The 27,421-nt window shown below is 36.8% G+C and overlaps 2 long non-coding RNA genes across 2 annotated transcripts in view; one reads left to right on the top strand and one right to left on the bottom strand.

The window, feature by feature from the left end:
• Positions 1–19,494, top strand: part of LOC148127584 (uncharacterized) — a 143,177-nt gene extending 123,683 nt beyond the window's left edge. The window contains exons 2-5 of the long non-coding RNA XR_015743467.1: positions 8,413–8,471; positions 16,497–16,594; positions 18,388–18,527; positions 18,958–19,494. This is a non-coding gene — a long non-coding RNA (uncharacterized LOC148127584). The remainder of the gene's footprint in view (positions 1–8,412; positions 8,472–16,496; positions 16,595–18,387; positions 18,528–18,957) is intronic.
• Positions 1,445–27,104, bottom strand: LOC148127583 (uncharacterized). Its single transcript, XR_015743469.1, has 3 exons — positions 27,053–27,104; positions 5,873–5,984; positions 1,445–5,060 (listed from the first exon to the last, which is right to left on the bottom strand). It is a non-coding gene; the product is annotated as an uncharacterized LOC148127583 (long non-coding RNA).
• Between the last annotated feature and the right edge of the window lie 317 nt (positions 27,105–27,421).

Raw genomic sequence — 27,421 nt, 5'->3', positions numbered from 1 at the left:
GCAAAAGCTTTGCAGCACCGTGGGCAAGAAGCTGAGAAAACGAGTGGAGCATGTTTCATTTAACCTGGGCAGATACACTCAACTTCTAGAGAGGATGGAAAAACATTAGACCTGGGAAATCCTTGGAAAAAATTATCAAGCAATGGGCTTGCACACACTTAGAAACTAACAGGGTTATTATCAGAAGCCAGCATGGGTTTGTTAAAAATAGGCTATGCCCAAGAAATATTACTGCATCCTTGACAATATGACGAGATGAATGGACCAATGGAATGCTGTGGAGGTAGCATACTTAGATTTCTGTCAGGCATTTGATAGACTACAGTGTCTTTCTTGATAAACTGAAACAATGCGAATGAATTATCTTACTACCAGATGGATTTACAACTGCAGCCAATATATAGTCTTTAATAGGTCTATGTCCACATGGAATAAGTTATGCAGTGATATACAACCCTGTGATTCTAAGTACAAAAGCAACTAGTAGCTTTCCTTTATTCTTGGAAGTGAGGGAAACATGATTCACAAAACTATTTTAGAAGGTACTTCTTTTGAGTTTTGCCTGAAATAATGCACATATTGGAGTTCTCTACAGCACCATTATGTGTAAACAATGATACTGTGGACATTAAGCTATGCTACTTCATGCAGCAGAGAAATTGTCATATTTTCAGTTGTCTACACATATCAAAGTGTGGTATATACAAGCTCCACATGTCTAATAGAATATCAGCAATTCTTATTATCACCTCCCATCTATTATCTGAAGAAGTGCAACTTAACATCTGGCTATCTTAAGTCAGCTTGTAGGATGTGTACAATAACGCCAAAATCCAATTCTAAGCCCTTCTGTGGAATATAGGCATAAATAATTTTGGATAGAATTTGATACCAATCAATATGAAGGATTTAAGAGAGAATGTGGTGGTTTGGGGAAACAGGCTGTATTATTAACTTATGATACATATCAAGTTTTCCTTCCTCTGAATTATCCTTTTCAAAATAAGGGCCATCTCATGCTTCATAAAAGTAGCAATCAGCCTTGCTTTAAAAAAAAACATATATCTGGTCTGCTTGCATAACACTTTTTCCTTTGTAAGGTAGACACATTTTTTTTACATTTCCTTTGGAAAACAGTTTTAAATTAAGGAAAATGGGGAGGGGATGCACAAAAAGGAAAATATGAATAAAGCCAGAAGTTCTGTTGAATGTCTTGTGGCATTTGTGATTATTGTGTTCTCCAGGGACCAGGCAGAAGCAGCATAGCTTGAACCAATTTCAGACCCAGGAAAAATAATCCATGTTTGCATGAAAGGGCCAGAATGAAGGGCAAAAAGGGTGCTGAAAATAATATTTGACAGTTTTGCCTGAGTGTTGAGAAGTCTCAGAGTGGTGGTGGGGAGAGTACATAGCTTGATATATTTCTGATTCATCAAAATTTTAAAAAATACAGTGTCATGAGTTTGCCAATTATATAGAATCCAGAAAGAACTGCAAGAAAATTCTGCAGTGGATCCATTTCTATGTTCAATTTTTAGACTCCTACGTGGATAGCCCTGGGGAGAAGGGGACAAAAAGATGTCACTTGTTATTCTGTTATCAAAGCCCCACCCTTTTAATGTGTTTATCTCTCTGCAAATGCCAGTGTTCTCTTACACATTTTTTGCTTTGGTACAGTATTGGTGTGTGGAAGGCATTATGATTTACCATTCACAGTATATTGTTGATGTATAAACATGGGAATATGATTTGACTTTCAAACAACAGTAGCTCATTTTCATGTGGTAATTACTGAAACCTGTTTGTGCAAGTAAACTGCTTGGGATCCTGCTGGATTGGAGTGCCATATAAATCCAAGTGGAAAAGTAAATAAGTAAGTAAATAAATATAACATACCAAATAAGGTTGGGAGGAAATGGGCCCGTGTCCACAGTTACACAGGTACCATATGTCCATTCATGGGTTGTCTGAACATTTGTCATCTTCTATTTGAGAGTTTCCCATTTTTTCATATAAAGATTATAACAAGAGGTACATTGCTCAGAATGTTCTATTCAAATCTAAGTTAGGCGATTGTACTATATTAATTTATTTGATTCTTTTTGTTAGTTTTTATTGTTTTAAATGTGGTTTTATATTCTGTAAGCCGCCTTGAGTAGCCATAGGTGAATAGGTGACAATATAAATTCAATAAATAAATAAATTTTAGAAAATATCCCAGTTTCATTTGTACTGATCTGCTTGATCTGATGAAAGCCTCAAGTACAAATGACCTTAAGTCATATTGTGGTTTCTTTGGTTTGGGCCTCAGAATGAGGTAAGAAGCCAGCAAATGTGGTTTGGAAAATTTAGCTTAGTCAGGAATTTTTTAGGTGGCTGAAAGGGACACTAACAACATGGTATAAGTGGAACAAAAATGGTTGGAAAAATTGGCCTGTCTTTGTGTGTAAAGGAACTACTTTTCTTCACTTTAATAGGTAGATTAAATAGAATTGGCATATCTGACCACAAAAATCCTGACAACACAAGTTAGTAGTAAAAAGACGTAAACAGATTCAGCTTTTGCCACTTACACATTGGTGCCTGATTTTTTTTTCCACCCCAGATCCAATAGGCCTAGGTTTCTTTCTGGAGATTCCATATTCCAGTTCTGCTTGGTTATCCACCACATTGTGCCAACCATAATTCAGTGGTTTGTTCCTGAATGTTTGTCAGCAAAACTCTTCAAAAAGACATAGGGGCTACATATCACCTGTAAGAGATGGTTCTGTGTCGCTGTTTTTATTAGCCATAGGTAAAGCAAAGCATAGCTCAGTATAACAGTGCTGCTTAACAATCAGTTGTTATAAATTCAAGGTTCCTCATTCTTCTGAAAGTTGAAACTTCAGCTATGTGGACCTGGATTCAAGTTGGAGAGGTAGTGGAGCTTCAAGTCTATGAACTATGAATGCAGTTGTGGACTGTACTAACAGGAGGGTAGATTCAAAATCATGAAAAGTTAGCACCACTTTATAATGCCTTGGTAATACCACACACTTGGAATATTGCATCCAGTTTTAGTTGCCATGATATTAAAAAGTTATTGAGAAAAAGTGCAGAAAAGAGGAACAAAGATGATTAAGGGACCAGAGGCTAAAACATATGAAGAACGGTTGCTGAATATGTCTAGTTTAGTGAAAAGAAGAATTAGGGATGACATGATAGCAGTGTTCCAATATCTAAGACCCTGCCACAAAGAAAAGGGGTCAACCTATTCTCCACAGCACCTGAAGGCAGGACAAGAAGCAATGGATGGAAACTAATCAAGGAGAGAACCAACCTAACACTAAGGAGAAATTTCCAGACTATTAGAACAATTAATCAGTGGAACAACTTGCCTCCAGAAGTTGTGAATGCTCCAACTCTGGAGCACAATCAAATGGCATAGAATTTCCTTCTTGAGCGGGGGGGGTTGGACTAGAAGACCTCCAAGATCCCTTTCAAATGTGTTATTCTGTTAACTGTCCATGCTACTATTTCAAGCACACCAAACATGGAGTTCTTCAAATGTTTTGACTTCAACTTACAAGTCTTAGCTAGCATAATAGTTGGAATTATTCTCGGAGTTACAGTTCATCACATCTGGTGAACATGTGGTTGAGGAAGACTATGTTAATAAATCACTGATCTCCAATTCTTCAGGTTTGAGAATTCACAAAAGCCTACTGTAGCGATGCATATGGCTTGAATTCACTGCTTGATTTCTAGTTCAGTTTGCTTGAAATGTGCAGATGGTTGGATTATTTATTTTATTTGGTTAAACAGACCTTGCTATGTTCATTTGATCTTATTATGGGTGGACATGTATAATAAATCTTATTTAATACAAGTCTAGATAAGTACATTCCATACTTCATGAACCCTCACACAAAATTGTGCGGTTGAACCATTATTTTTACAAACCTAAAGTAAGACCGGGGGAGGGGGCACCTGGAGAAATGTTTTACTCAACCCAAGTTACACAAAATTCATTAAGCTCCTCTTTGAAGACCCTTGAGATACATTTTATTACACATCAACAAACCACTCCTTGCCCACTCTCAGTGCTGTTTGCCAGAAATAAGCACAGCAAGCATATGTTTAGTACTTAGGAACTGTTTTGGAAACTTAAAAAGCACAGTGTGAAGAGGAAAATGAAACCTGAAAACTTCCCTTCTCCCCCTGCTCTCAGACAAGCAGATGGCCACATCTCTTGTACGAACTAGACTTGCACAAACAGTGGAAATATCTGGCAAAATAAAATGTACCCTTAGCTGGAAAAAAAAATGACTCAGGAGTCACATGATGTCCCTTAGTCACTGAGCCTTGGAAACAAAATTTGAGACATTTATTCAGCATGTATTGAAGCATCTGGTGAGACTGAAATATGAAATATGCAAATGAGAAACAGAAGGACTTTAGGAACTGAACAACTTAGAATCATAGGGCTAGAAGAGATCTTGACGATTTTCTTGAAAACTTCCAGTAATGTACTACCCACAACTCCAGGAGAAAAGCTGGTCCATTGATTAATTGTTGACATTGTCAGGAAATTCCTCCTTAGTTCCAGGTTGAATCTCCCTCCACTTGCCACCAGTTTTACATATAGAATCGTGCAGAAGCCACGATTCCAGAAAAACCAATTCACAGATACCATTTCCCTGACAAGGAACAACCTTTATGGCACAAGAGCCGCAAAGTACAAACAGCAATTCTGGCTTATTAATGTTCAATTTAAGGCAGTCTTCTCCCATCTAAACTCTTACAGTTTCTAGGCACTTCAACACCATCTCTCTTTTAAACAGTTATATTTTTATAATATTTTCAAATGTTGGAAGCTTCCCTGACTGATGTAGATACATTAGAAAAGCAGGATAAAAATGTATAAAAATACATTGCAGTCAAAAATCTTTTCCATTTCCTGCATCACAGAATACTGTATGAAGGTCTTAGGTCGTACTAATTTATGGGATTTGCTCCACGGTTTTTCTTAATTCAGCAATTACATGCAGAGATTGTGCATTTTTCATTATTTTCAAAGCCTGAAAGAAAAACACAAAGACAGAATTAGAGCTAAAACTACCTCTTAAAATAAACATTGATTTTTTCCCCCCACTTTGGTTTTTAAATTAGTTAATTCCATTGAGCTAGCTTACACAGACTCAAGACAGGATGTTACAAATTCACCAAATGAAACACAGAATGCAAGTCTTATCTGATACTCCATCAGAAAGCTCAGGAAATCTTCTGCCTTTTGTTTAAAATATTGGGATTGCATTATGTCTGTTATAGCCATAGTCTAAATTCACCTTGGTGGGAGGCTCACAATCAAGTGTGAATTCCACATTATTCCTACATTCACAGGTCCTTTTCCAGATTCTGCCTGGGTCTGAATATTTATTTGATAAGGTCTCCTTTTCCTGTACTTCTCAATGGTAATATGGTTTTTTTTCTCTCACTTGGCTATTGGCATCAGTAGCCTAGGATATTTCGAAGGCTCAACATAACTGAAAATATTTCTAAGGATTATAATTTAAGTGTCTTTAGTGTCATCAATGAAGCCCATCAATCCATAATTTGAATTGCTAACCTTATACTTCTGCAGTGCAGAAAGCAATTGCACTACCCTACAGGTTTTACAGTACGTGGATACTCTCAATTTTTTACAACAGTGTTCTTGTGCATTATTTCATTATTTATTTATTTAAATTATGATATCATTGCCCATCTCACACAAGTGGCTGTAATCAGCATACAGGATTAAAAATAAGCATTAAACAATATAAACCCAATATCCAAGCCACAAGCAACTACCGCAATGCATAAGAAAACAGTGTTCTTTGGAAGAGCTTACCTTAATCTTCTAGCCCAAATGCCTGAAGGAACAGCCAGGCTGTATGAAAAAATATCAGGACTGGGGTCCTCCAGATCTCCAGAAGATTGCTGTTCCACTGCCAAGATGGCTCCTGGATATAAAATGATGAAATCTTTTAATGGAAGGGGCACTGAACAAGCCCTCCTAGCTAGATCTGATGGAACAAGCAAGAAGAGAGTCTCACAAATAATCTGGTGGCCTGTCATGTATGGCTTTACAGGTAAATCGCATTCAGAAAACAAATGGAAGCCAGTGTAGCTCACAGAATAATAATGTTATTTTGGGATAAGGAAAAACACCAAAAGTTACCCACACCACTACAATCTGGATTAGCTGCAGGCTCCAAATATTCTTCAGGGATAGCCCCATCCAGAGCACATCACAGTAATCCAATAGGGAGGTGACTGAATTATGAATTACTCTGAACAGGACCTCCTAATTTTGAAATAGTTCCAACTGATACATGTTTTTAAAAATGTGCAAAGGTTATCCTTTAGCTGCCACCTGCATTTTGAACAGGAGATTTGAATATTCCCCCAAATTATGCATCCACTCTGATTGGGAAAGTGCACCCACAAACACAGTTAAAGATGGAAAATATCCAGATCCAGGAGGCTTTAGAATCCACAGATACTCAGTCTTGCCAGGATCTAATCCACAACATCAACTGGCCTTGGATCGAGAGAAAAAAACTACCATAGTATGGTGCATCCCAGTCCCCTGAGCTATTCCAGAATGTTCTATGGCAGGGGTATCAAACTGGCAGTCTATGGGCCGGATACATCACATGCAGGCCACACCAACCCCAGCTCCACGAAGGGAAAAAAACATTGCAATACATCACGTGATGGCAACACGGTGAGTTTGACACCCGTATTCTATGGTATTAAATGCTGCGGGGATATTAAGGAGGTAATAGATGGATATAGTACCCCCATCCCAAATCTACCAAAGCTCAACAATAAGGGTGACCAATGCTGTTTCACTACTATGACCAGGCCTGAATAGTGACTAACAGAAGCTCCAGAGAGCTTCTTCCAGGACTCTGTAAAGCTGTAAGTCAGCAACCTTCTCAACAATCTTCCTTAAAAAGGGAAAACTGGAAACTAGGTAAAAATTCTACAAGTCTGTTGAGTCCATCCAGGCCTTGTTAAGCAGATATTCTGTTGTGCTCTGAGAATAACCTATCTGGCGTGCATTCACAGGGGGCAGAGAGGAGTGTGCGGGAGATGCGCACGCACGTGCAGGGATGCGCTGTGCACAAGGGGGATTGTGTGTGCATGTGCAGATGTGCAGTGAACGATTCCCCTCTTGTACACCATGCATCTGTGCATGTGCACGCAATCCCTTCATGCACAGCACATCCCTGCACATGTGCACACATCTCCTGTGCACCCCCCTCTGCCCCCTGTGCATACACGCCAGATACCCAGCAATTAGCTGTCAGATGGTGGTGCGTGGCATGCACAGTGGGGCTCTTTCAGGCGACCTCTCATGTACCGGGGGAAAAGGCTCTGCGTGTCATTTCTGGCATGCATGGCATAGGTTTGCCAACACGGGTCTAAGCTATGAATGTGTGAACTAATCTGTGTTTTGTTTAAAGTAAACAACAGCTAGTTGAAAGGCATTTGTTCTTATTCAAACTAAATATAGCCTCTTTCTCTCTCTTTTTTCTCTCTCTCCCTGACAAGTGACAAGTACAAGCAAGTGTCTGTAGCCCTTTCTAGGTTGTGCAAGTCTGACAGCCTCCTCCTGTCAAGTCAAGTAAAACAAAAATCAATCAATAAATAGCAGGAGTGGGAGCACTTAAAATGAAAAAGGAGAATCCATTTCCTGCAAAGGGAATGGAACTCATGAAAAACCACTACCATTTTGAGTCTCAGAGAAAAACACAGCAAGGAAGTATATCTTCAATGTTATTTCCTAGAGAGGGAGAGAGAAAGATTGAGAATTCAACTCCTTCTTTGGGGTGATGGCAGTCTAGTGTGAGATGTATGGTGTTGATGGTTGGAAAAGGGTCTCTCAAAAGACAAGCCTAGGTCACAACTAACCTGACCTTAAGAGTCACGTTTCCATCTGGACTCTATCAAGAGCAGACCCACACAAGGATACACTTTCACATTTTTAAAAGGCCCTTTATACTTGATGGTCTTAACTTGGACCTCACAGTTAATCAATGTGACCAAATATTTTCATTTGAAATGTGAAGCCTTTAAGAGTATCGAAAGCATGTGCTTAAGAAAAGTATTCAGGAGTCCAGAGCATAGGCAGTTCAACTAAGTTCATGTGCAAATAGATCAGTCTTCTTCAGTCCAATTCTCTTCAATATGGTGGAATACTATTCCAGAATCACCAGATAAGTCTTTTTATGGAAGCTGTAGCCCAATGCATTTCGATCTTGCCAGTTTGAAGACACTATTTACAGGATAAGCCTGGAAGAAATCAATGAAATAGCCTGAATTAGTCTGAATTATACATTGCACAAAGGAAAATCTCTCTGTCTTGATTACTTTGTACAGCCACATGAAGATGCCCAGAAGAGGAATGACAATCAAAGGAAAAGAAACCAAGAAGCAAGGTGTGCACATTGGTGCAAATGTTATTAAGCAAAGGACAATTGGCAGTTCCATCAGAATGCTTTAGAGGCCTTGTGTCTGGAACTGTACCTTACTAAAAATCCATGGTTAAATAAAATGGAGCAAGCTGTAAATATTCTTTTAGCATCTTTAAACAGACCTGCCTGACATTTAACTGATGAAGCTGAGTATAGATTTAGCAGTTGCATGCACCGATCAGCCAAGACTTTGACTGCTTTCCTTCTTTTGCTGTTCCAGCTGGCAGAAATAAAAGGAAGATTGTTGATCTCCTGGAGAACCACAGTACCTGGTTACTGGGCTGCAATCAGCTTGCTCAATCATAAATTCTGCAGACCTGCCCTAACCACACTCAAGCATGAAAGATGCCATGTAGAGATTAGCATATGCCTATTTGTTTTCCTCCATAAATTATTCTCTGCTGGAGAACTTCTCATTAGGATATACTACAAAGTATGTGAAGGCTCGGGAAACTTAAAATTGGAACCTTTGTCCCAAGCAGGGCCAAGGCAAAGTCCCTGGAAAAGTCAGATAGACCAGTGAACACTAGAGAAACTGATTTTCTCAGGACAGAGGGCTTCCTTGGAAATAGAACTGCTGCTCAGGGGTAATTTTTATGTTGGAATTAATGCTGGCAGCTAGGGGATTGGAATCTTTGTGGCTACAGTGCTCTTTAGCTCTAAATTCTACACCATCAGTATTGGAAATAATGTCTTGCTATCAGTTTCTAACCTTGCTGTACTCCCAGACTACTTTTGTTGCCAATGCTTTGGTTATTAATTCTTGGATGCTTCTAAGCCATCAATTACAGTTCACAAACCACAATGGCTAGGTTCTTATAACACAACAAGCCAAAACCCAAACAAACCACAAGCTTGGTGTGCGAACCCAATCACTAACTTGCCAACAAGAATGAATTTGGAATGGTACATGTTCAAAGGAGTGTTATTTGCATTTTGGAGAAGTGAAAAAATTGAGTGCTTTACTAACAACACTGCTCACAGGCATCAACATTTCATGACCTGGCTACATGGAACCAACTTTTAAAAGCTAAGCAAATGATTGAATGAAACTCTTGCTAAGCTCTCATTAACTCTTCAAACAGATGTCAAAACTGTCAAGCTTTGGCAAATATATCTGGAATTATACAACCATAACTATCATCCCAAAGTTAGTATCTTTTACCAGACCAATTTGGCTTGGAAATTGGGCTGGAAAAGTTGTAAGATCAGATGTTCTTTAGATGTTTACAATAGTCTCTTCTCCATGTGAGCTCCAAAATACCACAGACTCTTGCACAGTCCTCTGTGTCATTCTTTTAATGCCAAACCAACACATACTGATATATAATTGCATACATGAAGACATACACATATACTTTAAAAAAATCTTCAAAGACTTTCCTAATAATTACACAGCACAGATAAACCACAATCTCGTATGCGCTGAGTTATGCATTCAATGAACTCTTTGCAAGATTTGAAACCACTTCCTTCCCTCCCCTCACCCCCTACTTTGACTTGTGGATTTTCATTGCGAAGTCAGCTTCAATCGCACTTTTATTGACTTGGAAGTAAAGCTGAGTTGATGGCAACCACTATAAAAAGAATTCCCTCCTTCAACCCAAGATCTGTATAAATGATTGTAAGAGAATGTGTGGTTGTTTTGTCTTTCCTTTCTGGTGTCTGGATTTTCTTTTTCTTTTTTTATGGTGTGATATCATATTTCACACCATAATCACAGCCTTCAAAACACTTTCCTTGGAGTAAGGCCATGGGAGTGAATCTGACTACTCATCTGCTTTATACATTATGGAATAAGTCCCAAATGCTTTTTTCATACATGAAAATTTCCAAGGAAATGAGGGTAAAGAGAGAAAAAAGATAGAGAGTTGGTAACTAGTATCTTTGTCTTTGATAATTATTCTTTGACCACTAGTAAGTTTTACTTGAGAAATAAATGATGAATGCAATGGAGAGAAACAGCTTACAGGAATGTTCACATATGAAGCACACCCATATAGAAAAGATTGGTCTTTAAGTGAGAATTATCAAATGGCAGAAGAAAAACCACTGTGAAAAGACGTCACTTGCAAAAGCAAACACCTTTTTAGGTCTTGGAGCCAGGAGCATTGATAACTGCTTGCAAGTTGAGTGTTCAGATGAAGTGTCAGAGCACAAATTCTTTTAGAAGTGACTTCTATGTGGCACCCCTGTGTTGGCTTCCAAGGTCCCCCCCAGCCCACTTGAAGACTGAAGCTTAATGAATAAACTGTGAACTGAAATACATGATGGTTGGCTGGCATTCAAATAGCTTCTAGCACTATAGTGATAGCCCATGATATTTGGCTAGATTCTTAACTCTTGAGTTTGGTCTATAATACGAAAAAAGAAAAGCAGTCAATTGTTTCTTTAAATAATACTCTGTTGATTTTAGCCCATCATGCAAGAGCAAAAGAAATATCCTGCTCCATGCTGGAATCCATGCAGGAATGCATAAAACTCCCCCAGCTCAACCAGATATTAACCCAGTGGCCAATCAGGAGTACAGATATGACCACATGATATAAACTACATTTCCTATGAAGCATTAACTACATTTCCCATGAAGCATTTCTTTAAGGGGGCAGCTCTTATTCCTAAACTAAATATCCACTCCAGCCAGCACGCTCCCCGTCTGGAATGGTAAATTCCACTACCAGCTAACTACTAACTAAAGTAAACAAGTGAACAGTAACTTAGCATCAAACAATGTAACCACGAGGTAGACACAAAGCATGCAAAGCTTGGGGTTCAATCTTCAAGTTCAGTCTTTCTCAGCAACACTAGATCAGTGACCGGTCTGGTATAGAGCTTCTTGGCGGACTCTTGTGGCTTCACGATCTGGACTTCAACCTGGCAGATTAGTCCATAGAAGCTGGGTAGTACTTGGTACACATCCCATGGGCCACAAGTTCTGATGTGCATCCTTGTCTCTTAACAAGACAAGGTCTTCTTCTTCAAGATTCAGTTCTTTGGTCTTCCATTTACAACAATCTTGTAGAATAGGTATTCTTGCTTCCATCACTTCCAGAAAGTGTTGGCAAGCAGTTGGACCTATCTCCACTGCTGTTTATACATGTCTTTGGGATTGAAGTTCCCTGATGATGCTGGCCATTGGAGGCTAATATTTGGAATAGACTCTCCTGCTTGAGCAGGGGGTTGGACTAGATGACCTCCAAGGTCCCTTCCAACTCTGTTATTCTATTCTATTCCTAAGCTTGGTACATATTTTTCTCTCAAGGAAATATTTTTGAATCAATTTGCCACAAAAGAAGAGGGAATTTCCAAGTCATTAGGAAATTATCAAGTTGCTAGAATGGGATTACGAGCAAACATGCTGGAAAAATAATCAAGATGACAACTGGAGTAGAAATGTTTGGTGTATTGTGAATTACATATATAATATAATATAATACATATGGAATAAATATGCTATATAATTATAATAGCTCCATTAAGGATCCCATGCCCCTATTTTGAAATAATTTTATTTATTTAAATTTTTAGTAATCTTCCTTAAATAAGTCAGTCTCTTAAGGGAGATCATTCTAGGTATAGATAGTATCAATAAATTATAAATGTATATCAATATATACATAGTCACATATATAATATAAATAGCATGTTTTGGCTTTTTTTACCATTATGTACAGTACATACAGAGAAACCTCTGAAGAATTATGAACATTTGAAAAAAAAACTGTTTATGAAATTATTTGGTTCCAGTGTACCAAATACTAAAGAAGGAAGCTTCTATTCATAAAGTTTTAACTGGATGTTAAGTCTTATAAACAAATTTCTAGAAGAAATATATTCCACCAGGCACAAATATCTTTAATAAAGAAAAGGGGAAAAAAAACTGGTTGGAAGAAAATAGGAATTCAACTCTTTTTCATTCTTTCCATTCCAATCGTTAATGAATTATTTTAATTAAAATAATAATAAATTATCATTTATAATAATCAAAATTATATTTTCATTTTGCAAAATTTTACATAAATATATAACATCAGCCAAATTGTTTCCACTTGGTAAGATTTGTGTAAAGGTAATACTTTGAACAGCACTCCCTGGTAATCAACAACAAATCTTCTGAAATTATGAATTCCAAAATAAAGTGAAAATTTATATATGTGTGTGTGTGTGTGTATGTATGTGTATGTTTATATGTATGTTTGTATGTATATGTATATGAGTGTATATGTGTATAAAAGTATAAGTGTATAAGTATATGTTTGTATAATATGTATGTATATATATGTATATGTATCTATGTATATATACAGGTGTGTGTGTGTGTGTGTGTGTGTGTGTGTATGTATGTATGTGTGTGTGTGTGTGTGTGTGTGTGTGTGTATATATATATATATATATTTTCACCCTTTTTTTGAACTCTTACCATCTGGCAGACGGTACAGAATAATAAAAACAAGCACAATTAGGCTGAAAAACAGCTTCTATCCCAGGGCAGTAGCTCTTTTGAATTCTACTGTATAGTGCAGTGTTGAGGGTTTTCAGTTCAATCTGTGGAGTGTGAAGGATGTGTGTTTGTGTTTATTTTCATAGTCATGATGTGCACTGAAGATGGTGTTTGATTTCATTGTACAAGGTGCAATGACAATAAAGTAAACTAAACTACATATGTATGTATATTGTGTGTGTGTGTGTGTGTGTGTGTGCAGGTCTTGGCATGTTTGGGTCTTTTCCTGTGTAAGATTGAGAGTATCTTGGTGACGTTTTGATGAAGTCCCACTCGCCATCTTCAGGCTGGTGCTTTCGGCTTTGTGCTTGAATGAGCAAAGCGTGATCGGAGCTGCTGTCTCTATAAATACTGGTGGGGAGGTTGGCCGTGTTGTCATTTCTTGATTGGTTGATGGAGTTGATGTTTGCAGATTGGCTGGTTTTTTCATAAGAACATGTGTGGCTGTAATATTGGCTGTATGTCTATCAGCCTCCTGTGTTGTAAATAACCTGGGTAATGGACTGTATGATGACCTTCTGAGTTCTATTGTTTTGACATCCTGGGCCTTGTGCTGTAATCTCCTGCATTGTTAGCTGTGTTGTAACATCCTGAGGTTTTGCGGTATAACCTCCTGAGTTCTGTAATGTGATATCCTGAGCGGATGGCTGTGATGTAATGTTTGAGGTCTGGCTATAAGTTCATGGCATGTGTCAGTTTGCTTAGTTTGAGGGTTGGGGGTGTGGCAGCTGGTGATGCAGCTGTGGTCTGGTTTCTGGACAGTGGTTGCCTTTTGTCTATGGGATGGGTTTGGGTTTAAGTCTGGTGAAGGAGATTGGCGGTGACATTGTGTGTTGTTTTGGGTCCGGTTTTGGTTTTCTTGGCTGGGACTCATTTGTTGATAAGGGCTAGTTTCCAGATGTCTGGTAGGTGGGAGGTATTGTCCCATTTATTCATGTTATGGGGGCATTTCTCTATTTCGATGGCTTCCCTAATTATTCTCTTGTTGAAGTATTCAGTATTGGAAATTAATTTGGTTCCCTCAAAATTAATTTCATGTCCTGTGGCTTTAAGGTGCTGGAAAAGGGAGGAAGTATTTTCTTCTTTTCTGACTGTGTTCTTGTGTTCTGTGATACGTGCATTTATTCTCCTGTTGGTTTGTCCAATGTATGTGGCTGGGCAATTGTTGCATGGTATTTCATAAACTCCTTGGTTTTCTAGCTGGATCTTCATGTTCATGGCGTGTGTCAGTTTGCTTAGTTTGGGGGTCGGGGTATGTGGCACCAGACTCAAACCCAAACCCATCCCATAGACAAAAGGCAACCACAGTCCAGAAACCAGATCATGGCTGCATCACCAGCTGCCACACACCCCGACCCCCAAACTAAGCAAACTGACACACGGGAAACCAGATTCACTTTACAACTATGTTACTAATTTAACAGCTGCAGTGATTCACTTAACAATTGTGGCAAGATAAGTTGTAAAATGGGGCAAAATTCACTTAACAAATTTCTCACTTAACAACATAATTTTTGGGCTCAGTTGTGGTCATAAGTTGAGGACTACATGTATTCAACACAATGAGTAGTGGATAGACATAAAAAAAGTTATTTGAAATGATATCATTTAACATTTTTTAAGATAATTAACTTTACTTATATTTTCTCTGTGCCTGTCTTTTTTATTGTGCCACACTTTTCTGGATCAAAGCAATCACTGGGGCACTTGAAACAATAAAAGGGCAACCCATGGAGGGCCCCGTCAAAATTAATTCAGCATGAAAAAAGAAAAAAAAGTCACAATATGGAAATGGGGGGGGGGAAGCATGTTGCAATTGCCAGTTTTCAATCACAATCCTAATGATCCCTGAATGGAATTTGCCTTTAACGTAGCCATTCCACTCTAAGCCAACAATTATACTGGCCTTCCTACTATGAGTCCTATATGGCTTTCTTGGACAATAACCTCTGCATGTAACTACTGATTCATGAAGAGCTGAAATGTTTTCCTGATTAGAAATGTTGCAGGCAAAGAAGCAGCTTGAAAAATTCCACTATTTCTTCCACATACAGACCTGGTTCATTAAACTCTTACCCCAGTGCCAAATTGTGGAAGGATGGATTGTGATTTTATCTAACCAGCTAATACAAGAGCTCATTAACTTCTCCTTTCTGTTTTTCATGTGGTTTAGCAATGCATGCTTCAGCCACTTTTCATAAAACAATGTTCTGGTGGCAATCAAGTTGATTTTAAGATTTCTGTTCATTCTTTTGTCCCAAGTTAAAAGAAATCAGATAAAGACAAAAGTCACATAAGAAGAACTTGTAAAGAAATGGCTGCTTTCCAATGTACAATGATGCTTCCCCCAAACCTCAAACATCACCCATTTGATTAAAAAAAATGTGACACATGTGGATGACATATGTTAGGAATATATGTAGAGTAGAAGATTTGGGTTAATAATTGAGCACTTTAACTTAAATTATTCAGATGCTTCTAATTTAATGCAAGATTGAAATCCAGACAGGCACTTGGGAATTTCAATTGCTTTGTTTTCTACTTATTGTAATAGTTTAAACTTTTCTCTTAGCAGAATTATTTCAGGATTAGTATCTTTTTGTTAGATATTTTAATATAAACAGAAATAAGAAGATAAATCTGAAAAATTCATAAAAATATGAAATCTGCCTCTTGGATATGTTCAGGAGTTTGTACATGAAAAGGCTTTCCGGCTAGTTATTTCGAACAAAAAAAAACCCAACTTCAATTGCTTTAAATACTGTTTATACCTTTGTCTCAGGTTCAAATTAGCCATACCACCATTCAAATAATTAGAAATAATGGCTATTTAAAAGCAAACTTGCCAGACTGGGACACTTAGTATAAGAGATAGGTATTACTGACCTTCTGTTCTCACTCTGTCAACCTGGGATGTTCTGAAAAGGAACATAGAAAATAACATTTTGGTTCTTGGCCATAATTAAATCATTCTCCACACATTCCAGTTTTCAAATAGGAAATAAATAGGATTTAACACTGAATGAGTATTACATGAGAAAACTCGAGTTTGATCTGGTCATGGTAATTGAAGTGTACTGAAAGAAACCCAGTCAGTGCTTGGCTTTTGAAATTCAACCAAAAGAACTATTCTGAATTTAATCAAAAAGATTTGCTTGCACAATTTTGCACAGCTAAATTTATAAGGTACATTGAGAGTCAAGAATGAAGTGATTTGGTCTGTACTTCAGTGTATACACGTGTGATTACTCTCTAAGCTTTGAGAAAATATTTTTGAGTTGCTCTGAGATTAGAGAATGGAAGCAAAACACTCCCAAGTCTCTACTATTAATTAGGGCAACTGTACAGTCATTGGAAGTCTATGCCTCTTATCTCAAGCATTGCTCCATCTATCCTTTGCCTAAAAGAAAAACAACCATGGGTGACTGGCTTACTTTTCTTCCTATCAACTAACTCAGTTTTAACTCACAATTCCTTTCAAATTGCAGAAAAGAAGACAATTCAACTAGTTCTAATCTGCTTCATCATAAAGAAGACTGAGATTTCTGGACAATGGGGGCTTGAGTGTATATTAATGCATTTAAATGTATGTACAGATTAATATTACTACGTGCTATTATAATGATGATGAAAGGTGGGGCATAACCTTTCTAAGAATAATACAGACTAAGGTACAGCTAAGCTTCCTTTGCTTCTAGACTATGATAATAATATGCCCTTGATACACTCAAGATTCAAATAAAAATAAAGTAAATATTATTTAACTTTATGGTTCAGATGTGAATGGTTCTTGTTCCATGCTATTATATGAAACTATCTCTCATAGCTTTGTCATGCAACATTTGCCTTCCTACTTAATTCAGCTAATGCATATATGTCTGTTTTATGATTAAATGTTAAGGAGATGCTTTTAATGTGTTAACAGATTCTTAGAATAGCTAATTATATAGCTAAGAAAGAAACAAAGAAAAGGACAGCCAAAAAAATGAAAAAAATTTTCAAGTCGTTGAATGATTGATTATTCAAACATCCCTTCTCTTACTAAACAATGGTTCTTCCCTTTGAGAGATTGCTGCACTACACACTTTTTAAAATGTCCTTTAAAAAGTGGGCATATTCCATTGGCCATAGTATTTTTCAGCCTTCTGCTGTTCCATTGATCCACAAAGCCAAGAACCATGGGAATTGTGGGCAACAAAAGTATATTTGCTTCTGAGCAACTTCTCCCAAAGATTTCCCCATCCCCAAAGCAATGAGAGTTAGACTGCTAAGAGTATCACTTGCTGAATCCCAAAGGTGCTTTTTCAAAAGGCAACTGCAGTTTCTTGAAGATGTTTTGCTTGAAGATGTTTCGCTTTTCAACCATGAAGCTTCTTCAATCATAACCTGGATGACTGAGAATCTCCATAGACATCATTTGCTGGGATTATTCTGTTGCTTGTTTAAAGCTTTATCTCATTCTGGGAACAGGGGAAAATCAACCATGTCACCAGGGTTTAAGAACAGGGTCAGATATAACATCAGTGCTCTGTGATGTGTACTATTCAGGCACAATGTCTTGGGATACAGCTGCTATAACACAGTTGAAAAGGATTTTTCTAGATTGCAGAATTTGTGATGCATAAATGACCACTGTAAAAAATATGGTTTTTGTCCTGGACTTGCTATATTTGGAATTTGCTGGTATATATACCCAACTTCATATATAAATATAAATATACAAGCGTGCCCATTGCATGCAATTTCTGAAAGAGAAGGAATCTTTAGAAGAAGTTGTAGTTGGAGCCAGCAATCCTACATTGACAAGTTGGGCAAACTTGGTATGGTTGGGTTGATTTATAATTGGGTTTTACTTTTTTGTATTTTTTTTCCTTCCCACTCTTTCTTTTGGGGAGGGGGGAATTTAATGGCACGTCATCTTTCTTTGGGGTAAATATGGAAATTGCAATAGGGTGTTAAAACCATTCTAAAATGCTTCAATTAGTGGTAAACCACAAATGATAGACAATTTCAAAACAATGGAAGTTATTCAGACAACAAATTTTAGTTTACTTATGTTATTGAGAAAGAAAGAAACTCAGGATAACATTAGCTTTTTAAACAACCAATCTTGCTTGAGAGAATTATGTCTTGTTTGATTTTATCTTTGAAAACTGCTTTGAAAACTCTCCCTCTCTCTCCCTCCCCCTTCTCCCTCCCTCCCTCCTCTCTCTTGTGCATATTTGAGCAAATCTAATATGTATTAGCAAATCAACCATCTCATTCTCTAATGCACATGAAATCATATTTTGTATAATATATAATGTTATACCCTTGTGCATTACATTATATATGATACAGTACTTAGTACATTTAAAATATTTCTTACCTCTTTTCCAGAATGGCAGTCTTCCTTATGACTTATGCAGTCAATTTCAAAAGAGAATAGCATATTTAATGTAAACAGTTTTAAAAGAAAGTACAATTTTCAAATATCTACTAGCTACTATGAAACCTCAATTAACAGCTAGAATGAACACGTAAGTTTTCAAAAGTATTTCCTTGTAATATGAAAACCTTGTCAGAAATGTATTTTCTCACATAGCTGAAAGACAATAATATTCACACTATATAATGTATTAAAAAGAAATTTAAGAAGATTGAATAAATGTTTTAGGATATAAAGATCGAGTCATTCTGTTCTGAGACCAGAAATATAACTATTCTCATACACTAATCAGATCGTTAGTTTTTCACCTTCCTTGGCCTAAGTTTGAATAACTTTCAGTCAGTCTTGAGAAAATAATGTTTCTTTATAGTAGTAGTTTTGGCAAGGATTGAAAGATTTCTGTGAATAAAAAGCTGAAGTTAATTTTGGAATTTATCATAGGTAATAATTGAATACATGAATATATACATGTCATACTACTCTTCTACTATATGAAGTTACCAGATGTATTTTTTCTCCAGCAGATGCTGCCAGTTCCAATACAACTTCAGGAATTCAGTAGAATATCACAGCTAAGTCCTCTCTAGATGTTTTAGACTGTTGAAAGACTGACATTATAAAAGGTGTGGCAAAATTAACCACTGTTGTTGAAGAAACAGTGAGTTTAAACTACCAAGAAGTAGGTTTCAGTTGGACATCAAAGAAAAAAAAACAATTATAAAAGTTGAAGGTGTTTAAACAGAGGCTGGATGGCTTTCTCGTGGATTTCTGTACTTAGCAAAGAGTTGGACTGTCAGCTGGTTAGGGAATTCTGAGAATTGAAGTCCACACAGCTAAAAGTTGCCAAGTTTGAAAAATATTGGATTAAATTATCTTCTTGATCTCTTCCAAGCCACATATTCTATGTTTCCATGACTTTTAGAATAACAGGGAATTGTCATGCTATCTGGGTGTAGCAAAGTTCTAATTCAAAATATTTGGTGGGTACTGGTAATGCAATCTAAATTTCATAATCACTTTCTCTTCTTTTTGTCTAACTTTTTGCATATTCTGGTTAATCTCCCCATCACTTGCTAAAATGTTAACCTTGTACCACTGCAGGTTCACTGGAGATAGTTTTTTTGTTTATATGCTAAAGTATTATGACTCATTTAATTAATAGTCAGATTAGGATAGATCTTGGCCTCTTTAAAATGCAGCCCTCCCGGGCTCTTCTAAAGTTTCCAGCCAAGCTTTAATTTTTAACACAACATAAAGAGGAAACAAGTAAAGTCATAAAGTTCAATGACCTTATGTACTCTTTCTCCTAGTTTTGCTACTTTAAGCTCTTAGCATGTAAGAAGGTACATGTTTCTCTATTCCAGAGAACCAGGATAGGTCCCAGCCTCTAGATCAGTGTCTCAATGGCTGGCTAGGGAATTCTGTGAGTTGAAGTTCACAAAACTTAAAGCTGCCAAGTTTGAGAAACACTGGTTTAAATTAGTGGTCTTTGTTCTTTTAATCAAATTTATTTAACTGTATAGACTACATTGTAGAATATAATGTACTATAGAAATGCAAGATTTCAGAGAAGTGAAACAAGTGAACAAGTCCACTTGTTGCTGCCCAAAGTTTTTAATCTTTATTAAACAGAATTCTCATTGTTGTATTTCAGAGTTCAAACATTTTAAATATCCTCCATCTCTTGTATTTCATCTGCTAAAAAAGAACAATAATTCAAATGATGACTGGGAATTCAAAACCCAACTAAGTTATGCATGGATACATATATGAATGCTTGTCGACTAATACATCCAATAATACAAGACTTTACCCTTGCATAGGTAAAGGTCAATAGCCTTAAAATGCTTTGGGAAATAAAGCTCTTTGGGGTGCAGGGAGAAAAGTTGATATCCTTTCAGTTGATATCTTTAAAATCAAGCCATAGTTTTTCTTTCAAGACAAGGTTTAGAATCTTTGATCTTGGTAATTAAACCTGTTAGATATCTCTACAACATAACAGATAGTACCATACTATGATTCTACCATGGGAGATTATAATTTTCTTTGTCCATTGATTTTTAGCATATTGCATAATTACAGTAATTGAAGAAGAGAAGGCAAAAATGAGTTACTATAGGAAGCAATTACTTTTGCCTTATTTAGCACAAATAAAGCTACAGGAGGTAACAATTATCTTTATGTTCCTTGTGTCAGTTACTCATACTCAACATTAATGTTGTATTGTGTCAAAATGCCAATCCACCAGTTCTAATTTTTAAAAAGGCCAATTTATCTCAGTGGGTTATAGTTAAAGCAATTCTCATGCATGGCAACTTCAATTATATAAGTGCTGGTTACTCTTAAGAAGGTACCTAGGAAGTCAACATTATCACCCACATATGCAATTTCAGGTTTTATATATGCATGCAAAATCAAGAAACACATTATGGTATTTCAAACATTTATGACTTAAATTTCACAGTGGATTGACTTAGGGATTTTATTCAGTCAGTTGCAATAGAGAGGAAAAGTAAGGTGGAAAGTGGCAGTGGAGGTAAATATGAAGGCAGGGGGAGATTTGAAAGATGGAATCAGAGATTTAAAACTGTATTTCTGTTATAGGACTAGTTTTGATAGCAGTGAGATAATGTGATAAATTTGGCTGTGCTGGTTCAGAGGGACTGTCCAGTGAAATGACAATAACTCAATAATTTGCAGTACCTGGACTTTGGATACTTAAGGTCCTAAGATGACTCTCTTAAATCTCCAGTTAAAAGAATCCTAATGAGCTTATTTAGATGAATAATCTAGGTCTAGGGGAGCACATAAAAAATCCCCTAGACTAATGATTCTTAACTAGGAGATCTGAAAAGTTATTGAATATGATGTGACAGTATTACAGGTCTTACTGAATTGTCAAATCTCAATATTTTGCCATTCTTGTCCAACATTCCATAGCCTTTTACATATTAAAAAATAATTTGGGGATTCTGGATTCCATATAAACCTTTTCCATGATATTTTATTGGTTTAATCAATTTGGTTTTAATATGATTTATGGTTTTATTTGTCTTCGTTTGGGATTTGCTCAGAGCTTCTCAGAGATCCTGTTACTCTACATACCATAAGTTCCCATAAAGGAAACCCTGTTATCTCCCTTCACTGGGCCAAATCCTCCTTCACATGGATGAGTTTTATGCATCTACACACTATACACATAGATGGTAGGAAAGTATTTCCAGAATAAGTAGGGATTTGGCATGGTATTAGTATGCATCACCAACTGAGTTGAGTCTAGCTTCAGTAGATGGTAATACTTAGATGGTCTCAGTTTCTGATCTAGGCTTCAGAGGACCTGGAGCATGTCAGAGGAATGAAAAAGAGTTCTAATCTTCAAAAAGGGGATCTAGTAAACTACAGACCAATGAGCTAGACACCAATACCTGGGAAACCCTGGAAAAGATAATCAAACAGTGGATTTCTGAGCACCTGAAAATCAACAAAGTGATTGTTAGAAGTTAGATTGGTTTATTGAAAGCAGGTCGTGCCAAACAAATATTATTGCCTTCTTTGATAAAGTGACTAAATTAATGGATCAAGGAAATGCTGTGGCTATCGTATACTTAGATTTCAGTAAGACATTTAATAAAGCAGACTAAAGTTTGCTTTTTGGTTAGATAGAACAATATGGGATAGACAGGACCACCACCAGATAGATTTTCAATTAGCTTAAAAACCACACTCAGGGTATGGTCTTCATATACTTCATATTTTTTTTATATTTTTATTTTTTATTATTTCTTTCTTTATTTCTTTTGATTTGTCAATCGCTTACAAGATGATAGGTATAAGTATATACATAGTTATGAATACATGAAATGGGTACATATAAGAAAAATAAAAGAAACAATAGGACAGGGACGGTAGGCACATTGGTGCACTTATGCACGCCCGCTACAGACTTCTTAGGAAAGGGGTGAGGTCAATAGTAGACAGTCTAAGATTAAAGTGTTTGGGGTTTGGGGAAGAAACCACAGAGTCAGGTAGAGTATTCCAGACATTGACCACTCTGTTGCTGAAGTCATATTTCCTGCAATCAAGTTTGGTGAGGTTAACCTTGAGTTTGTATCTATTGTGTGCTCTTGTGTTGTTATAGTTGAAGCTGAAGTATTCATTGACAGGTAAATCATTGCAATGTATGATTTTATATACCATACTTAGATCAGACTGAAGACGGCATAATTCAAGGTTTTCTAGGTCTAGAATTTCAAGTCTGGTGGCATAAGGTATTCTACAACAAGTAGAGGAGTGAAGAACTCTTCTTGTGAAATATTTCTGGACTTTCTCAACTGTTCTAATATCAGATATGTAATGTGGGTTCTAGACTGATAAGCTGTATTCAAGTATTGGTCTAGCAAATGTTTTGTATGCTCTAGTTAGTAGTGTGATATTACCAGAGAAAAAGCTACATAGGATTATGTTAACAACTCTTAATGCCTTTTTGGCTATGTAGTTACAGTGGGCTCTAGCATTTAGATCATTAGAGATGAGTATTCCAAGGTCCTTTACAGAGCTTGGATCATCAACAAGGTCTTGATTATTCAGTTTGTATTTTATTTTCTGATTATTTTTTTTTGTCAATATGTAAGACAGAGCATTTATTTGTTGAGATTTGAAGTTGCCATTTGTTTGACCATTCTGATACAAGATCTTTTTGAAGGGTAGCAGTATTGTCTGTGGTATTGAACAGTGAAGAGAACACAGTTGCTCTTAATATGATCACAGAGGTCATTTATGTAGAGTATGAAGAGAGTTGGTCCTAGAACACTGCCTTGGGGAACACCATTATTGACAGGTACAGAATTTGATAGGACATTCCCAATTTTGACCATTTGTTGTCTGTTTGACAGGAATGCTTCTGTCCAGTTATGCAGGTGTCCAGAGATACCATAAGATTTTAGTTTTAGGAGTAGTTTGTTGTGTACCACTGAATCAAAGGCTTTACAGAAGTCTGTGTAGATTGCGTCTATTACTTTGCCCTGATCGAGTTGTGTAGTCCATATATTTTTGCAGTGTAAGAGTTGCAGATTGCAGGATAGTTTTTTTCTGAAACCAAATTATTTATTAGAGAGTAGGTTGTTTGTCTCTAAGTGGAGGATAATGGATTGGTTAATAATTGATTCCATGACTTTACAGGTGACTCAGCATAAGGAGATTGGTCTGTAATTTTTAACTAGGCTGTGGTCTCCCTTTTTGAAGATGGAGATGACTATGGCTTGTGATCATAGGTTAGGCAAGGAGCTGGTCCTGAAAGATTTTTCAAAGATTATGCTTAGAGGTTCTGCTATAGCAGTGGATAGCTTTTTAAAGAAATAGGCACATATTCCATCCGGTCCAATAGATTAAGATAGTTTTAGATTGCGTAGTGCTTTTTCAGCATTGTCATATGTGGAGGGAAGCATGCATTGGGGTATTTCAAGGTTCTGTCTTAGTCCAGTGCTTTTCAATGTCTTCATAAGTGACCTAGGCGAGGGGTTGAAGAGGCGTTAATCAGAAATCCCAGAGTTGTGGAAAAGATTGGACAATCATTTATCTGGCATATTATAAGAATTTCTGTTTCAGCATTCCAGAAAACCTTCTGCCTTGGCTTTGGTTTGGACTTGAAGATTTCCAGGGTCCCTTCCAGCCATATGCTTCTATGTTTCTCAAAAATTAAACAGGATCACTCTTGTTAAGTGAAGCAACGCCAGAGATTATTGCCTGGATAGCTGAATTGGACATCCAGTTATGAGGCCACTGCCATACCCCAATAGAAGTTTAACTGATAATTACATGAACAGTGTATATGTTTATTTGTCTTCTGTCATGTCCCATTATACGCTAAATAATAAACTCTTGTTAAGTACTTGAGTGGGAAACTGTCTAGAAATACTAAAGTTTTCTAAAGCTAACCTGGAAATAAAAAATATTCCAGAATAAGATAATGGAAAGTGATATCAGTAACACTGCTAGGAAAATTGCATAGATTTAAGGAGTCAAATCTTGAATTTGAGAAGGACTTTATCTGACTTAACCTATACAGCCTTTCACTGTCACAAATTTGTCCACGAATGGGGTGGATTGTCTCTGTACTAAAATATTTTTCTTAAATCTTATAGATATTCTTCATCTAACTTTCATATTTAGAATCCTGACTCCATTAAACACTAAACAGAGGATTGTTTGGTCTCACTTTACTCATTTTATCCCCTTTGTTTATCACTCTTCCTTATCTCTTTTTTTATAACAAAAATACCACTACGGGAAACGAGGCATGGAAATTGTTTTGGAATATTGGGTCTCACTGTTTCTGGGATCAGTTATGATTCTATAGAGCTTCCATTAGCATTCCTACTTCCACATACTAATTAGGATTAAGTTCTCATTTAATAGTACAAACACATGTTCTCTTTTTAGCAACTCAGTCATCATGACATCAGTTATTCTCCTCTTTCTCCTTAGTTTCAACAAAATAAGATCACCAAGTACGTTTCTCTGTTTGAAGCAATGCACAAGATGCTCTCTTCTATATAGGAAGCAGCTACCCCCAAGTGAGATTTATTGTACATAGCCCATTTAGATAGAAATGTTATAGCCTGGCTTGTTTTTCTTTCCCTGGGGGTAAGATTTGTTCCTAGTCTCCAGATTCAAGTCAAATGTACTTTATCATCTGTCTCTCCCTCAAGTCCTACCATTTTAGGCCATCTTAAATTTGATTAAAAGAACAGTGCTTGCTTGCTTAGAACAGCACAAAGAAAACAAAGGAAACCTGCAGGAAATGAAAGAATTTGTTTGTATGATTGTCTGGTTATTGCTGATTCCAAATTATTGGCTTTTACATAAATTTCATATGCTAGATCAGGGGTAGTCAACCTTTTTATTCCTACCACCCACTTTTGTATCTCTGTTAGTAGTAAAATTTTCTTTAACTGCCCACCGGTTCCACAGTAATAATGATTTATAAAGTAGTGGACAAAACCCCTACCGCCCACTATGAAAGGTGGAACACCCACTAGTGGGTGATAGGGACCAGGTTGACTACCACTGTGCTAGATGATTAAATATTGTGAGGAAATTCTAGTTACATAAACTTTATTTTACATAAATCTGAACACATACTAAAACGGTACTACAATCCCTCCCTCAGTACCATCTTGTTATAGTTATGAAAATATTTCAGTTATATTCTGTTGCCTAGGAATATATTCCTAGGAGAAAGCCAAAAAAGGATGCCAAAGACTTGAGCTACTAACTTGTTTCAGTGATCAGTAAACAATCTTAAGTGGTGAATGTTGCTACTACAAACAAAAGAGATTTGATTATTTGTGTGTTCAGAAACTAATACAAGTGGCAGGAATGGAACTGAGTTCACATATCAAATTATGCTTCTGTATAGGGAGTATGCATAAATTGGAAAACCTCAAATGGCCCAGCTCAGCTTCAGAAACAAATTTCAAGTTTCTCACTATGTTTTCCAAATCCCTCCTAAACTGATTAACTTACAATTCTGGCAAGGAAAATGAGCAGGCAGAAAAAAAGAAGAAAATAAAGGGGAGGGGCAGAATGAAAGGGAGAAAAGGGGATTGGTGCTGCCCACTATTGTCCTCAGGCTTGCCCGTGGCTGGCTTCTGCCCAACTGACTGAGGTGTATACTTGACTAAGGGAATGCTGACCTTGATGCAAAAACAAAAACTCCCCATCTTTCCTAAATGTTCACATTTTCTAGAGCCAAGACTGAGCTAAATATTCCTTCTAATGCAGAAGGAATTTAGATCCATATTAAATAACAATTACTTCTGGAAAGGATCTCACAGATATAAAAAATAGCATCAACACTAGCAACAAAATCTTCTGCAGAGCCAATTCAAAATTTTCACCAAGTTCATGACAATTTACTTCCAAGGGTCTAAATACAAACCTATTAATATAACATAATGTCATATAACTTAATTAAACTTTTATGTAATTCAATTGGCACAAAAACCTATTCAGGCATTCAAAACACTTATATTTATCATGCAGGTCTTCTGACAAAACCCTTAGGGTCCTCAGCCTTTGCGAAACCTTCATACACTCATACTGTTAAGTATGGTATGGATATGTGAAAAGTTTCTTGTACATGACTTCATGAGCCTTAGCTTCCAAGTGAGCAAAAAACAGAGAGATGTTCATGGAATGGGCTTCTCTTGGCAGATTCCCACATGATTCTAATTCATTATTTGTTTCACTCTGGTTTATTGGGTGCAGCACAATAGGCTGCATTCACACAATTCACAAAGTTCTAAAGCAGGAGTTGTTTATTGAGGAGGGGGTGGGGAGACCCTTTAAACTATAATATGCTATTGTCCTTTCCCTATCCCCCCTGCAGAGCCAGGGTTATGCACAGTATCAATAGACAAGACCTCTTCATATAAAGAATATAAAGATGTGTTTAAGATACACTCCTCTTAGATCAGAAGTGTCCAAACTTGGCAACTTTAAGACTTGTGGATTTGTGGAGTTGAAGTCCAGAAGCCTTAAAGTTGCCAAGTTTGAGGAGCCCTGTTTTAGATTCACAAGCAATATGATGAGACACATTTTCCTATCTTTATTTACCTTTGTGAAGGTTGTCTTATATATGGGATCATCTCCCTTTCTTATGAAGCTGTTGTATTTTCCCACCATCCTGTTAGCATTCATGCATTTATAGTGGTGCTGAATTACATGGCAGGGTGTCTTTGGGGTGCTATTGTTTTCCATTTCCCTGTGATGTGAGGGTAGAAGAACCAAACTGTGGTTACACACAAGAGAGTTGTAAAGTAGAGAATGTTCTTGGCAGACCTTTATTGTTAGGATGAGCACATAACTGGGACATGAATTGAAGAGCTGTCTTCTGTTTATTTTTCCACTGATGAGCCAAGAAACATAATAATGGTGTGTTCTGAGCATCACCTCTCCCTAGTTTATAATTATTATTCATTAGAA

The sequence above is a fragment of the Pseudonaja textilis genome, chromosome 1 (genome assembly GCF_049901715.1).
Source record: "Pseudonaja textilis isolate UNSWEBS1 chromosome 1, rPseTex1.2, whole genome shotgun sequence".
NCBI lineage: Eukaryota > Metazoa > Chordata > Lepidosauria > Squamata > Elapidae > Pseudonaja > Pseudonaja textilis.
The sequence above is the reverse complement of the archived record's forward strand: the minus strand, read 5'-3'. Positions and strand labels throughout refer to the sequence as shown.